Source organism: Oenanthe melanoleuca, chromosome Z, assembly GCF_029582105.1.
Source record: "Oenanthe melanoleuca isolate GR-GAL-2019-014 chromosome Z, OMel1.0, whole genome shotgun sequence".
NCBI lineage: Eukaryota > Metazoa > Chordata > Aves > Passeriformes > Muscicapidae > Oenanthe > Oenanthe melanoleuca.
The window spans coordinates 68,282,304-68,296,297 of NC_079362.1; the positions used below are offsets into that span (position 1 = coordinate 68,282,304).

Sequence of the window (13,994 nt, forward strand, 5' to 3'; positions counted from 1 at the left end):
TTTCTCTTTTTGGTCTATGTGTTTAATGGGGCTGAGGCACAAGAAAAAACTAAACAACAAAACTCAACTAAATAAAAGAAAGCCCTCACACAACCCAAGTGAAAGTCACATTTGAAGACCTAGGTTTCTATTTCACATGACACTTTGAAACCCATTTGCCTAATGGTATTTACTGCCTTTCTCAAACAACAAGCAGAAAGAAAGCCCACAATAAGCAAACAGAAAGTAGTACTTCTTTTAATATAAAATAATCAATCTGCAATTAATCATAAAAACAGGCCTATCTTCCTTTAGTTGCACTCAGACAAAGATAGTTGCTCACTATCTCTGATTTATTCCTGACCTGCCAGCAGCGCAAGAGAAAGGAGGCTGGAAATGGTTTTAATTCCTCATCATTGCGTGTGTCATCAGCACCACAGGTCGTCTTTGCTTTCATAATAGAGCCTCTGAAAAACAAGGATGTTGTGTGAGCCTGGGGCAGGCTGTGCACGGTGGGGAGCAGAGCTCCCGCTCTGGGGCGCGATGCTCGGGCTGGTTCTGCCCTGCTGGAACACCCTGGCGTGTGTTACCCTCCCAGACTGCACATGTGGGAGCCAACTGGTTTCCCACTGGGAGCCAGAGCTCTTGGAGAGGTCACTGGCCCAGCTGGCACACACAGGTCGAAGGAAGTTGGACATTCAGTGCACACCACCAAGATCATCCCCAGAGTCCAGTCCTTGGCTCCTCTCTCTTCCCCCAGGATGGATTCCTGCTGTGCTGCAGGTCAGTCCCAAATTTACCCACAGGAATTCACTCCAGACCTGCCCAGTTCCCTGGTAGAAACCCCTGCTGCCCTCCTCCAGCAGACCCACCCATCTCCCTCAGCAGCTATTGCTGGGAGGAAATTCAGAGATTGCTCCTCAGGAGAGACCAGTGTTTCAAAACAAGCCTCATTCCAAAACGGAACAAAACAAAGGCAGAGCTTTCCCTGTGAACTGGAATTTAATGATTTTGAGTCACTCAACTCAGCACAGTTGGATAAAATCAAAATGTTTTGTCCTGATTTTAATTACCCATTACTATTAAATTATTTTATATACATTACAGTGTATTATGCACAAGCATTTTGATGTTTTGACCACTTCCTCCCTTTTTCTCTCTGTGAGAATGAAGTTTCCTCACAATCCACGCATTTTCACAGGCTGTTTTGCTTTCAACAGTTTGGCATTTTCAACAGAAAGAACAAAAAAAAATCTGTCTGAAAACCAGCTGCACTTGCAAATGGTGCAGGAGGAGCTTCATTCATTCAAAACACAATTTCCATTGGATCCCTTTCCTAGGTTTTAGCTGCTATGGGGTCAAAAATCCAGCCATGCTTTGAAGCAGTTCCATGGGGCTCCATATTAATTGTTTCCCTGTGACTTCAGATCAGTTATGAAGTTCTGTAAAGGAATTTTGCACTGCTCTTCTAAGCCTCCTGTTCTGGAGGCTTGCCCAGATCAAGACCAGAGGTGTTTTTTCTTCCCAGGTAACTGCAAATGCCAGGAGGCAAAGCATTCTTCCTGATTTCCAGAGCATGAGTTTCAGAGGTGGTGGGATGGGTTTGGATGGTGGAGCCCAAGGAGCTGCCCTGAGTTTACATTTTGAATGGCAGGACAGGTTTTGTTTTGAGCCCTCACCTAACTGACAAAATACATCACAAAACATAAACCCCAGCTAAGCATCTGCTACCTGTGCTGATTTAAAAGAGGTGACATTGCAAGCTCTAGATTAAAAAAAAAAAAAAAAAAAAAAAAAAAAAAAAAAAAAAAAAAAAAGAAAAGAAAAGAAAAGAAAAAAAAAGAGAAAAGCCCGTTCTTTAGGATTTATCCTCGCATTTATCCGCCTTGCAGCAGCATTCTTTTCCTTAGGGGAAGATGCTCTTGTTGCTTTCCTTCCTCCACATGGTACTGACCACAGAGGTTGAGAGCTCTTGCAGTCCTCAAGATGTTTTTCATCTCAATACTATTTTTAGGAGCAGGAGGGATAAAATATGCCTTTTTGACAAGCGATGGGGGAAAAAAATTATTTCCCTGGGAAAAATTTGTTTTGTTTAAAAATTTCCGTCAGAGGGCAGCTAAATGTAAAAAAGCCCAATTTTTGTTTTTTTTTTCAGTGAAACAAATAGATGTTTTTATGGAAGAAGGTTGGAGGGTTTGTTTTTTTTTTTTTTTTGAAAGTCTGTGTCCCATGTCCTTCTTTCTCATCAAAAAAAAGTAGAGTAAATTCATGCATTATTTTGGGAGAAGGGGTAAATCTCCACAAGAAAACCCAGACGTTTTCAGCAGCTGAGTTGTAAAAATCTCGTTTTGGCCAATAAAGTCAGCGGGTCTGTTGCAGGGCCGGGCAGCAGAGGCAGTGGGAAAGGTGGATGGGTGTCCAGGGGCTTTTCCAGGCTCCCCCCGAGCTGGTCCAGCTCCAGCGGCGCCTGATGCTCTGCGATGGCCGTGCCTTCTGCATGACTAATTCAGCACCCTTCAAGCACCGCACACTCTCCACGTGTAGCAAGAACTTCACGGGTGGCGATTAATCCGCATTAAGGCTCCCTGGAGCTCGCACGGGGAAACTGAGGCACGGGAGGGGCAAGGCGGTGTGCCGAGACACGGCAGACACCCCAAACCGCTGCCCCTCGCCCCTCTGCTGCCCTGTTTCGGGGTGATGGACTTTTGGGTGTCTGGAGCAGATCGGAGCAGACAGGGACCAGCTCCGATTTCCGCAGCCACCACAAGGAAAGGATTAAGCTTCCAGATGGGGGGAGACGGCAGCGGGAGCTGGCAAAACCTTCAGAAACAAAGATCCTCTTTCTATGCAAATGTCCCTTAGAAATAAAACTCAGGGGGAAAGAGCAAAAGCCGGGAGGTGACGTCAGTGGCTTCGTCTCAGTTTTTTTTATTCCCCAAATTTCCCGGGAGGCGTGAGCGGGTGGCTTAGGCAGATGTTTGCTGATCAGATATGCTGATGATCGTGCCCAGGGGGAGCGAAACTTGAAGCGATACAGTTTAACCCAAATGAAATAATAACACTTTCCAATTTCTTCCCCAGCTTTGGTTTCTAAAACAGCTAAAGGAATGTGGGAGATAATGATTAGAAACATCAAGAGGGTGAGCAACGGCTTTGGAGGCTTGTTCTGAAGAAAGCAGGGTTAGGCAGAGAATTTTTCAATCCATTAAAAATTAATTGCCAGGAAACTCTCTGGTGGGGTTAATGAATAACAAGCCTTTGAGATCCTCCAAACAAGGCTAGCATTTCTGAGACGCCCAGGACCTGGTGGGTGCAAGGAGGAAGCCACTCTCCTGCTTTCTGCCAGAAAGCTCCCAAAAAGAGGGCAAGATGAAAAGGACGCTAGCTCGCACCAGGTCCCCCAGAATAAAAGTCTCCCTGAAGCTGATGCCCATGTGGTGATGAGTAAGAGAAGATATTCAGCCTTTGGGTCTCTGTTCAGCCTCGGATGAAGGGAATCTGGGTGACACAGGGAAGGATGCTGCCGGCCCCTCTGGGAAGGGTCACTGTGGTTTCAAGTCACACCTCAAGCACGGACCTGCAATGATTCCTCTGGCCGTTTTTGAGAGGAAACAAGGGATGCCAGAAGCCCTGCAACAAGAGCTTGGACACAGAGCAGCCCTCAAGTCTCCAGTGGCAGTGGGAGAGAAAAGACATCCCAGCACAGAGGCCTCAGAGGGTCCCAGCCCTCTTCATTTCCATGTGAAGCCACGATCCCTGAGCTGTAAGAGCCTCCAAACACCCAGACTGCACGCAAGGACATACCCATGCACACACCTCCCCATTCATATGTGACTGTGCATGTGAGCAGTGGGCTGGCAGGGCTGCCCACAGATCCATTTCCAGGAGTTCCCGTGCCAGCTGGGGGTCCTGGGTCTGTCCCAAATGCCAGCAGGGTGGGCAGCAGGCAGCAATAGGGGCAGGTGGGGCAGGGGGAGGCTATGGGGCCGCCAGGAAGGGGTGACACTTAAGCTAGTGGCAGGGGAAACGTGAGACAGGGCTGGTCTGGAAATAATGCAGCTCCTGCCGAATTTACAGCCCTCCTGGGGGGGCTGTGAGAGCTGGGAAGGGAAGCCAGCAGCAGGCCCAGGGGACACCGCCAGGGCCTGGCTTTTTGAAGACATGTGCTCCTGTGTTACAAGTGTCAAGAGGGCATGGAATGAGCCTCTTTAATGAGCAGGGAGCAGGGGTGGGGGCACTGTCCCACCTCTCCGGGAAGCACTGGAGGGAGTGCAGAGCTAGGGTGCAGTGAGGGTGCACAGCAAGGGGCTCAGGCATGGACCATGCAGCACAGCAGGAGAGCTGGCAGTGGGGCAGCGAGGGTCCCCATCCCTCCCAGCTGCCAGGTGACACCAGAGCAGCCAGCACACAGCCCTGCTCCTCCTGAAAAATGTCTGGTGGAAGGTGTCCCTGCCTACAGCAGGGGTGTGGAATCTAGGTGATCATTAAGATTCCTTTTGTCCCGTGATTCTGTGAAAAACTGGAGCTAAATCACCTTTGGCCAGGGGGGAGGCAGGTGTAAAGCTCATGGGCTTGCTGCAGAAGGCATGACAAGCCAGCCAGGGCACCCCAGCCCATGTCCCAAAGGGCCATCCTGCCTGTCTTGGGCTGCTGCTACCTGCAAGGGGGCTGAGAGCTGCATCTTGGGGCTGACACCTACAGCACCCAGTTTCATGACTTGGCTGCAAGACAGAGCAGGAGGAAAAGCAGGACCAAGAGAGAAGCGATGAGCTTGTCATTCAGACACAATTACCTGCCGTAATAGCAGAGGGGAGGTGGGAAAATGATCTGCCAGGGAAATTGCTTTGGGTAAAAATGATCTGTTTCTTGCTCTTGGCTTGCAGCTAGGAAACTCTTCATTTTAACCCCTTCCCGGGCTCCATCTTCCATGAGATACACTAGCACCCATGGCATGGGCATTCCAGTATCCAGCAGGAGGTGACAATTCAGGTGTCTCCACAAAAAGGTTGTTAACCCTCTCCTGACTGGCTCCTTCTGCCTGAGTGGTTTCTACTTCTTGCCAGCAGAAGTAGAGTTGGAGTCAAAGTTGGTCCTTTAACCCCCCTGAATTCTCAGCTGGCAGAACCCCTGCTCAGAGAGCAGGAGTCACCCACAGTCACCGTCCAGCTGCCCCTGGTCAAAGCCCCACAAAGAGACAGCAAGCTGGGAAACTGCACAGCTCTCCATCCTCTCCATGCAGGCAGCCCCATCTGCTCCGAGCTGCACCGCGCATCGCTCCCTTCTGCCGCGAGGAAACTCATTAAGCGTCAGCAGCGTGGGGCTAACGATGTGCAGATGAACACTTCCATCTCTGTCCGCCAGAAGGCTGCGAGCCTGGGAAGTCAGGACGGTGGCACACTGCCTTCCCTGATGAGAGTGTTGCGCGGATTAATTAGGAAATACTCGCAATGTGCTTTGGAACTGGAAAGCGCTAAGTGTTATTAATCAGTGTCATGATTTACAGAGAAAAATTGCAGAAAATATGAGGGGGTGGAAGAAATAAATCGCCCTGTGACTTTGATGGGGATAGGGAGCATGGGAATAGGTCATCCTGACCCCACACCATTACTGCTGGCATTGAGAGGGGTAAGGAGGGCCCAAGATTTTTGGACCACCATGGAAAGCGAGCACTCACCCACCCTACAGTGGGTGGCCACTGGACCACTGGACACACCATGCTCATTGTCCCATGCCCAGACAGGATGGTCCCTGTTCCCTGTGGGCTCCCTTTGCTCTGGGGACAGATCACAAATTTCTCAGTGTCCTCTCTCCATCACAGCATGGAGCTGCTCCAAGGCAGCATCACTCAGTGTAGCCCCACCCATGTACAGCATCCCCTCCACAGCAGGGCTAGCCATCCCTGAACAGATATTTTTGTTTTCTTCATAGATGTCAAAACCTAAATAAGTGAAAAGGGTGCTAAAAGTTACTGTGTCCCCCCCTCCAGACAGAAATCCCCTGCTTGGAGAGGGTCTGCTCTGTCCCACCAAACTGTGACTGGAAGAAAAGGAGACCTCTGCTCCCATCTACAGGGAAATGGGAGAAGGGAGGGAGAGACCTTCCTCTGCCCCCACAGACATTTGGGATCACCGGGAGGATGTGCCATGTTCCTGCAGGACAGCGACAGCCAAATGAGGCTGAGCAGCAACTCCTGGTTTTGCCCAGCAGTGTCACAGTGAGACACCCACAGTGAGACACTCTCAGCAAGCCCCTGGGCTTGGAGGAGATGGAAGAATGACCAGACAAACTGAGAAGGAATTTTAGAGAGTTGGGATGTGTGGGGTGTGCAAACAGAATCAGCAAGGACACTCCAGGAGCAGAGCAGGAGTGCACAGGAGAAGAAGACATCACCTGGCCTCTACATCTAGCCACAGCTAGGAAGAGGCTTCTCTTTAGAACAGCCAGGAAGGCTACAAAGGATCCTGCTGATCTTACAAAACCACATTCCAGGCCACAGCCACATGTATGAGCTGTGCAAACACCCAAAGCTCTATGAGTCCCACTCCAAACACAATCTTACACAAGCACACATCTCTACACCAGCCACTTTTCACACTACTCTATAAAGAAACAAAGTCAAAACTCCACACAAAGAAATCCCATCCTGTTTTCCTGCCTAGAACATGTCTGGAAGTGGGTTGCAGACTCCTCAGATGTGGATAGCAAGCCACAGTTATTTAACATGCTGTTAAAATCTGTGATTTTTCTGAAAACAGTCACTAAAAGGCTGGTTCCTGGCAGTCTGGGCTGACAGGGTGGCTGCTCAGGGCGGTCTGATGGGTCCTGCTGCATGCCTGGCATTTGGAAATAGCCAATTCATCTCTGCACTAATTTGTGTGCACAAGATTGTGACTGGCTTTCCCCAAATGTCTGTTCAGGTAAAACTCAATGACTGGATATTTGCAGAAAGCAAACATGGGAGAGGGCATAGCCCAAACCCAGCAAATTTATTCCCCATGGCAAGCAAATATTAAGGGGACTTTTTTTCACCTGTATTTGCTCATTTTTATTTCAATGATTTAGAGCACGTGGGAGGTCAAATTAGCTCCTCAGAAGAGTTTCTTCTAGCTTAAGAAGCCCAGGTCAATTTCTCCTGTCCTGTCCTGTCCTGTCCTGTCCTGTCCTGTCCTGTCCTGTCCTCTCCTCTCCTCTCCTCTCCTCTCCTCTCCTCTCCTCTCCTCTCCTCTCCTCTCCTCTCTCTTTTCTTTTTTTCTGCTTTCTTTCCCTTCTTTACCCTTTATTTTCCTGAAAACCCCAAGGTTTACAGGACAAACCCCCCAGGGCCAGCTTGCAGCTCCCCTCTGCCCCTTTCTAGTCCTCTGCCTGCCCACATCTGTAGCTGCTGCTCACCCCAGCTGCCCCCGGGGCCCCACACGAAGCCACTGAATTGAGAGTTAATTTGAATTTGAGTTGACAAACTCCAGGCATATCCCATCTGCGCTGGCAGGAAATGGCCAATGTGTTAACCTTCCAGCAGGGAGGGCAGGGCAGAGGGGAAATGCTTTTACCTTTCCCTCCATTTAGTGTAGCTCTTAAAAAAAAATTAGGGTCAAATAAAATAACGCCTTGGGTTGACCTAAAGCCGATGTGGAAATTCCCTGTGAGCATCCAGAGGTGTCTGGGACAGGGAGCAAAACCCTGCCCTGCTCCTTGGGACTGAAGGCAAAGCCTTTGAGAGGAGGGGAGGCAGCCCAGGCTCAGTCTTTCTGCACATCTTTCCCAGACAGCCCCGTGCACATCTGCTCTCCCCCACCTCACTGCAGCAGCAGAAGCTGGCACTGTGTCCCCTCTGCTGCCTGGGGACTCTCCCTGCTTTCCTCCCTGCAAAATCAGTGTGTTTTAGCCAGCCAGCCCTCCAAGGCTGCTCTCACCACCACAGCAACATGGAAAAAGCATCCCTCTGCAGGCAGCAGCAGATACCCTTGGATATTTATTTTGATGGAAGCAGTGGTGTGTCTAACCAGCTGTAAAGCCAGAGAGTGGCTGGGGTTGATGTTCTGCTCTTTGCAAGGAGCTGGAGGTGCAAAGGGAGTGGAAGTACTTCACATCCCAGAACAAAGAGGTGCAGCTTACACCAGGGCACCTGTCCACACCATGTGGCTGCTCCAGGTGCCCTGAGGCTGTATTTTGTGGCTGATAAAACACAGCCAACTGCAGGGAAATTTACCAGGACTGGGAAGAAGAAGGTTTTCTGCTTCAGCAGAGGATGCTGAGGCCTGGGTGCTGCAGAGGGTTTGAGCCCCCAGACACCTTCATTGTCTCCTTCTCATCCTCTAACCCCCCACTGATTTTCAATCCTGCCTCCCACTGCTTCTCTAGCATTTCTCTCTCAAAGATGGCACTTCCAGCTGATGTTGATTTTTCTATCTCTCCAACAGTGTTTTTAAGCACAAGCAAGGCAGCTGGAATAAAATTAGCATTATTTAGCATTACCTAGCACCAAAGGCACTTGACAGATTTGAACAAAGATTTGGGCTGGATGTTGGGAGAATGCTTTCTAGTGTCCCCAACACAGAAAAGAGGGGAAGAGGCTGAGCTCTCCTTCCTTGGGGAGCTGCACGGCCACAGGCAGGTTGTCCACACCTGCAGTCCCATATCCATGCTGGCAATTCTCCTGTGGGGGATTGAGCAGCCTCATCAGAAAAGCAAATGAGCAGTTCTTGGGGTGTCAGGAGCTGTGGGTGAACCATGGCTTGTGCTGACAGCGTTATTCCCATGTCTATTTCCTCCTCCATTTCTGCAGCCAGAAAATCAGCATCAGCATGTAGATGCCACCACATCTATGCCAGAGCAGACTCCCACCCCCAGTACTCCTGAAGCTACTGACTTCTGTGGGTCGTGAAGAGAAGGGTGCACAATGTGCAAATGGGAAGAGAACTGGGGAAAGCAGGGAACAGAGGGCTTAGGGCAGAGTCTGAGACCCATCCCAGAATCTGCCCTACCACTAGGAACTACACCTGGCTATTTCCTTCCTGGCTGCATCTCCTGCCTGCTGAGTACACAAACTTGATGCTCCCTCTCTCTGCCACTAAGGCAGTGCCTGTTAATGCGTGTAACGAGCTCCAGCCAGGCAAGATTGCAGGAGCTGCAGCTCCTCACCTTCCCCGTGGCCGCAGGCAACGTCAGGATGTTCAGATGCTGTAATGGAGCGCTGTCAAACAAGCTATCCCCTCCGGAGATGCTCCACTCAGCCCTGTGCTTGCACAGCCCCTTCCCAGTGAACGCACGGCCCCGCTGCACATTTAGGAGTGGGGTAAACAAACCTCCCTCCGTTCCTCCCTCGTTTGTGAGCCTGCTCTCCCGAGAACTCTCATAATTGCTTCTTTGCCTTTAAATACCATGCTGCTCCTTTGGCATTTCACTGTTTAAATGTCTCCCGCTTGGAAGATGACATTGTCTGGAGGCGGATGGATTGGGGTGGTGTCTGCGAGGTGCACTGCACGACAGCAATGGGCTGCTCTGCCTGCCTGACTTCTCCAGCCGCGGAGGCAGGGACAGGCACGATGACTTTTTGCAGCACAGCCATATAAAAGCCTGGGCTTGGGCTGGAAGTTGGTGCATGCCCCTACCCCTGCCCTTCGAGGAGTTCCTCCTCCCCATTCCTGATGGGTACAATTGTCTTGACTACACCTGCCCTGGAGGGGGAATAATGAAGGGGAAAGGCAGGTCGTGCACTGATGGTTGGAGCCATCCTGCCCCAGCACAGTCTGGGCATCCCACTAGCACTGGGCTGAAAGCTCAGCCTCCAGCATCCCCAGGTGCTAGAGGTGTTGTGGACAGCCCACATTTCCAACCCCCTCTGCTCACACAGAGTGCTGGATCCATCCCACAGCTCCTTGTTGTGCTTCACAAACACGCAGCCTCCCAGCTGGGAATGGATCCATACTGCAGCACACACTTGTGGCTCCAAGTGCACAGGGATACGTGCCCACTCTCACCTCACAGAGCACCTCTGAGTGCCCCCATTCCCACGAACCTTAGAGCTCCAAGAAGGGTATTCTCAGGATTTTACACCTACACATTTTGTTTCCCATTTCACAGGCAATGGGTGAGCTGAAGTATTTTTGCAGTTAGTGTAGTATTAAGTACTGTCATCAGGAAATGTTCTTTCAGGGAAAGGGCAGGGGGGCAGAATGAGGAACATCCTTCCTTATTATTTTTGGGAAAAGTGTAATTATTGCCCCTTTGGCCTGTCTGCAAAAGGGATTAATAATGTCCAGCCTCACAGCTGTCAAAGCCCTGATTAATTGAGCTTGCTGTACCGAAATCTCATCTGTTTGTCTTGTGTCAATGTGCAAATTGAAAACATAACACAATATATCTTACCAGGCATCCTGTACCTCTCAGCTTATCAGGCACCCTTCTTCCATCTCTCTGTTTCCAAACAGCCTGGAGGACTCGAGCCACTGCTCTGCAGCCATGTTCAACCTGGAGCTATCCAGTATCACCCCTGCTGTGGGCATGGTGGGGTTAAAAGACTCAGAGCACCACCTGCTCTGCAGCCTGCTGGTTGCTCTTGCAGGATGGATCTTCTTCTCCCATGGAAGAGTCACCGGGGACTGTATGTCTCAGAACTTTTGTTTGCCACAAAATTTTCTTTTTGGCAGGACTTGCCCCCACATCAGGACACTTGCCATCCTCAGGATGTGAGTTTATAAGTGATGCCTTGCACAAGCCTGGATTAACTTAAAATTAATTTTAGGCCACAGCTCATGGTGTCAAAAGTCAGAATAAGCCTGAGCATGACTGGCTGCACATCTAGGAGAGAAGCTTGGTCACACAGCCCTGGTCCCATCAGCCTGCAGACTTCAGGAAAGATTTCAAGGATATCCCTGGTGGGATTATCCTTGCCATAATTCACAGAATCACAGAATTGTTATGGTTGGAAGGGACCCCTGGAGATCATCTAGTCCAACCCCCCTGTGACACAGGAACATGTCCAGGTGGATTTGGATGTCTCCAGAGAGGGAGACTCCAGGATCACCCTGAGCAGCTGTTCCAGGGCTCTGCCACCCTCAGCATCGGGAAGCGCTTCCTCATGCTGTTGTGTTTTAATTTATGGACACTGCTCCTTGTCCTGTCACAGGGCAACACTGAAAAATCTGGCACCATCCCCTTGGAACTGGCTTTGATGTATTTATATGCATTACTGAGTTTTTTCCCGGTCTTTTCTCCAGGCTGAACAGTCCCAGCTCCCACAGTCTCTCCTCAGAAGGGAGATGCTCCAGACCCCAAATCATCTTTGTGGCTTTCACTGGACCCTCTCCAGTAGTTCCTTGTTTTTCTTGTGCTGAGGAGCCCAGAAGGGGACACAGCACTCCAGATGTGCCCTCCCCAGGGTTGAATAGAGAAGGGGATTTCCTTCCTCAGCCTGCTGGCCACGCTCTTCCTGATGCATGCCAGGATATCACTGGTCTCCCTGGCCACAAAGACACACTTTGTGTGTCCCACAGTCAATTTGACACCCACCAAGACTCCCAGGTCCTTCTCCACTGCTCTTTAGTAGTTCTGACCCCAGCCTCTGCTGATGCTTGGGGTTATTCCTCCCCCTGCACTTGCCCTTGCTGAACCTCATTAGGTTTCCCTCAGCTCTCCAGTCTATCAGGATGTGCCTGAATGGCAGCACAGCCATCAGTTCTGTCAGGCATGCCCCCCCCTTATCATCAGCAAACTTGCTGAGGGAACATCCCATCCTTTCCTCCAGGTTTCTCATAAACTGGTAATTGAGCCAAGCTGATGCAAAGCAGGGCAGAGAAGCTGCTTGCAGGAGTGTTTAGGGGTTACTCTGCTCTGCCCTGCACAGTCCAGTTGTAGGATGAGTCCTTTGGCTGTAGCTTCAGCACCAGCTGGTGTGTTTGCTCAAGCTTTGGGCCATGAGTTTGGTTTCAAAGCCATTCCATCTTCCACTGTACATCCACCAGTACCACTGAAAGGATGTGGGGTATTTTCATCTGCGAGGCAGCATGCCTGCCCCTTGGTGCTGAATAAATAAATTACTGTGGTGGTAAAGGAGATCATTGTTAATCAGAGCTCATAAAGAGCCTGAGAACCCTCCAGGGGAATATGCTGCAATGCAATGAGTGCAAATCATAAGCACTTGCAGGGACTAAAGAGGAATAGAATTCTGTGGCAGTTTTGTGTCTGAGAGAGAATCCACTGGGATCTGATGGACCACATCAGGATCTATTCCAGGATCTAATTCCTGCCCAGAAACAGGCCTGGTATCTGTTTGGGACTTTCCTGTCCTCTGCCTGGCATCCCACACCCAGATGAATGAGAACTCCAAGGCACAAGCTGTGCTAGGCAAAGCTAAGATGCTGTAGGGATGTGCTCCTGTCACTTCCTCAGTGAAGTAATTTCTGAACCACACTGGAACGGGATCCCCCTGAAAAGACCCTGCAGAGACTAAAGGCAGGTGACAGACAATACTCTAATTAAATACCCTATCCCTGTGGCTTTGGCTGATGCTCACAGAAAACAAAAACAAGTGGAAAACTAGCAAGAACACTGTTTACCGTTTCTCATTGTATAATATGTAATGTTTCTCAGCATGTTTTCAGGAGACAAGCAGCTGGGAGCCCAGACTGGATGAAAAGAGAGAAAGAGCAAGGTGTTAGGCAAGAAATGCTGGGGAGGTGGGGGGAGTAAGGTGTCTCTTTGTAGGCACCACCCAGCACCCCGTGGTGTTCGCCCCAACAGGAGGAGAAGCTGTTCCCATATCCACCCTCACAGTGGCTGCTGTCAAAGGCACTGGGGCAATTGGTGCTGGTGGTGCCTGCTGGTGAACACAAACCATCCTCCCAGCTCCCCTTTTTAGCAGAGATGTCAGGAGGGATGGAGCTGGGGTGGCCAGGCCGTTTGCTCTCCTTCTGGGATGGTCTCTCCTCCTTTACAATTCACTGGGCAAGGTTTAGGCTTTACTTACTTTGCAGCTGGCTGCAAGATCCCCCTGGGTTCTCTCCAGAGTGGGTCTCCTCATCAAGAGGCTGGCCCAACTCCTCCAGATCAAGTGTGCATCTTTGCATTCCCCCTCTGCACAAGTTTTTACCCTTCCAGCAACCTGCACAGCCTTGCTCAGCCCCAGCAAAGCTGGGACCCAGATCTCAGCAGCTCACAATCCCTGCCCTCCTGGTATCCACAGCCCTCAGTTTCACCTCTCACTTTTAGCAGGGACACCCAGTGGTTTTCCATCACTCTTCTGCTGATCCTGGTGAACAGGGTGGGCATAGGCTGCCCCAGTTCAGCTGATGCTGTAAGTGATGGCTCAGGTGATGGGAAGCAGAGGGTACATCTTCCATCCACAGGCATCAGCAAGCTGTGAGGGATTTCAAGGACTGGGGAAGGCAGGATTTTAGAATTTAAAATAATTTCAGCAAGCTGGAGGAACCATAAAAAAAAAAAAATTCTAGGTTGAAGGGTGGAGTAAATAATCCCCCAAGCCACAGAGGAGGCATTTTGCCCTGAAGACAAAGGACCTATGTGGTCTCCTGCACCTGCACAAATTTGCCATCCTGTGCTGAAGCCACCAGCTGTGGCATCAGGACAAATGTGCCTGATCCACCCTGGGGAGCTTAGTTTGACAGCCAGGGATCTGTATCTGCAACAGGAAACCAAAGCATGGACAGGAGCCTGAAAGGAGCCTGGAAGAGGCTTGCTCCTGTGAGTGGAAAGGAAAGTGGTTTCTAGAGACTCAACGGCTCCTCTTGTCCTCAGCCCCTTTAAGGAAACTCCCCCTCACGTGTTTGTGTGATCTGCTGGAGTCTGCATCACATTGAAGCCCATTAGACCTATTTTCTGTAGCTGAATAATTTTAATTTTCTAGTCAGTTACCTTTTAGGTCTCGCTTCTCTCTTTTTTTTGTGTGTCTTAATTGTCTTTTCCATATACTGGTTCTCCCCTGACTTTCTCCTCTCTGGTGTGCCTGCTCTCCCACCCTACCCTCTCCCTCTTCTTGCCTGTCTCCACTTGCCTAAACC

General features: G+C 50.2%; 1 protein-coding gene across 1 annotated transcript in view; it reads right to left on the bottom strand.

Annotated features, from left to right (window-relative positions):
* Positions 1 to 231: 231 nt before the first annotated feature.
* The window catches only part of GALT (galactose-1-phosphate uridylyltransferase), a 67,941-nt gene continuing 54,178 nt past the window's right edge, over positions 232 to 13,994 (bottom strand). The window contains exon 12 of the mRNA XM_056514067.1: positions 232 to 446. The gene's annotated coding sequence lies outside the window, so the exon portion shown is untranslated. The remainder of the gene's footprint in view (positions 447 to 13,994) is intronic.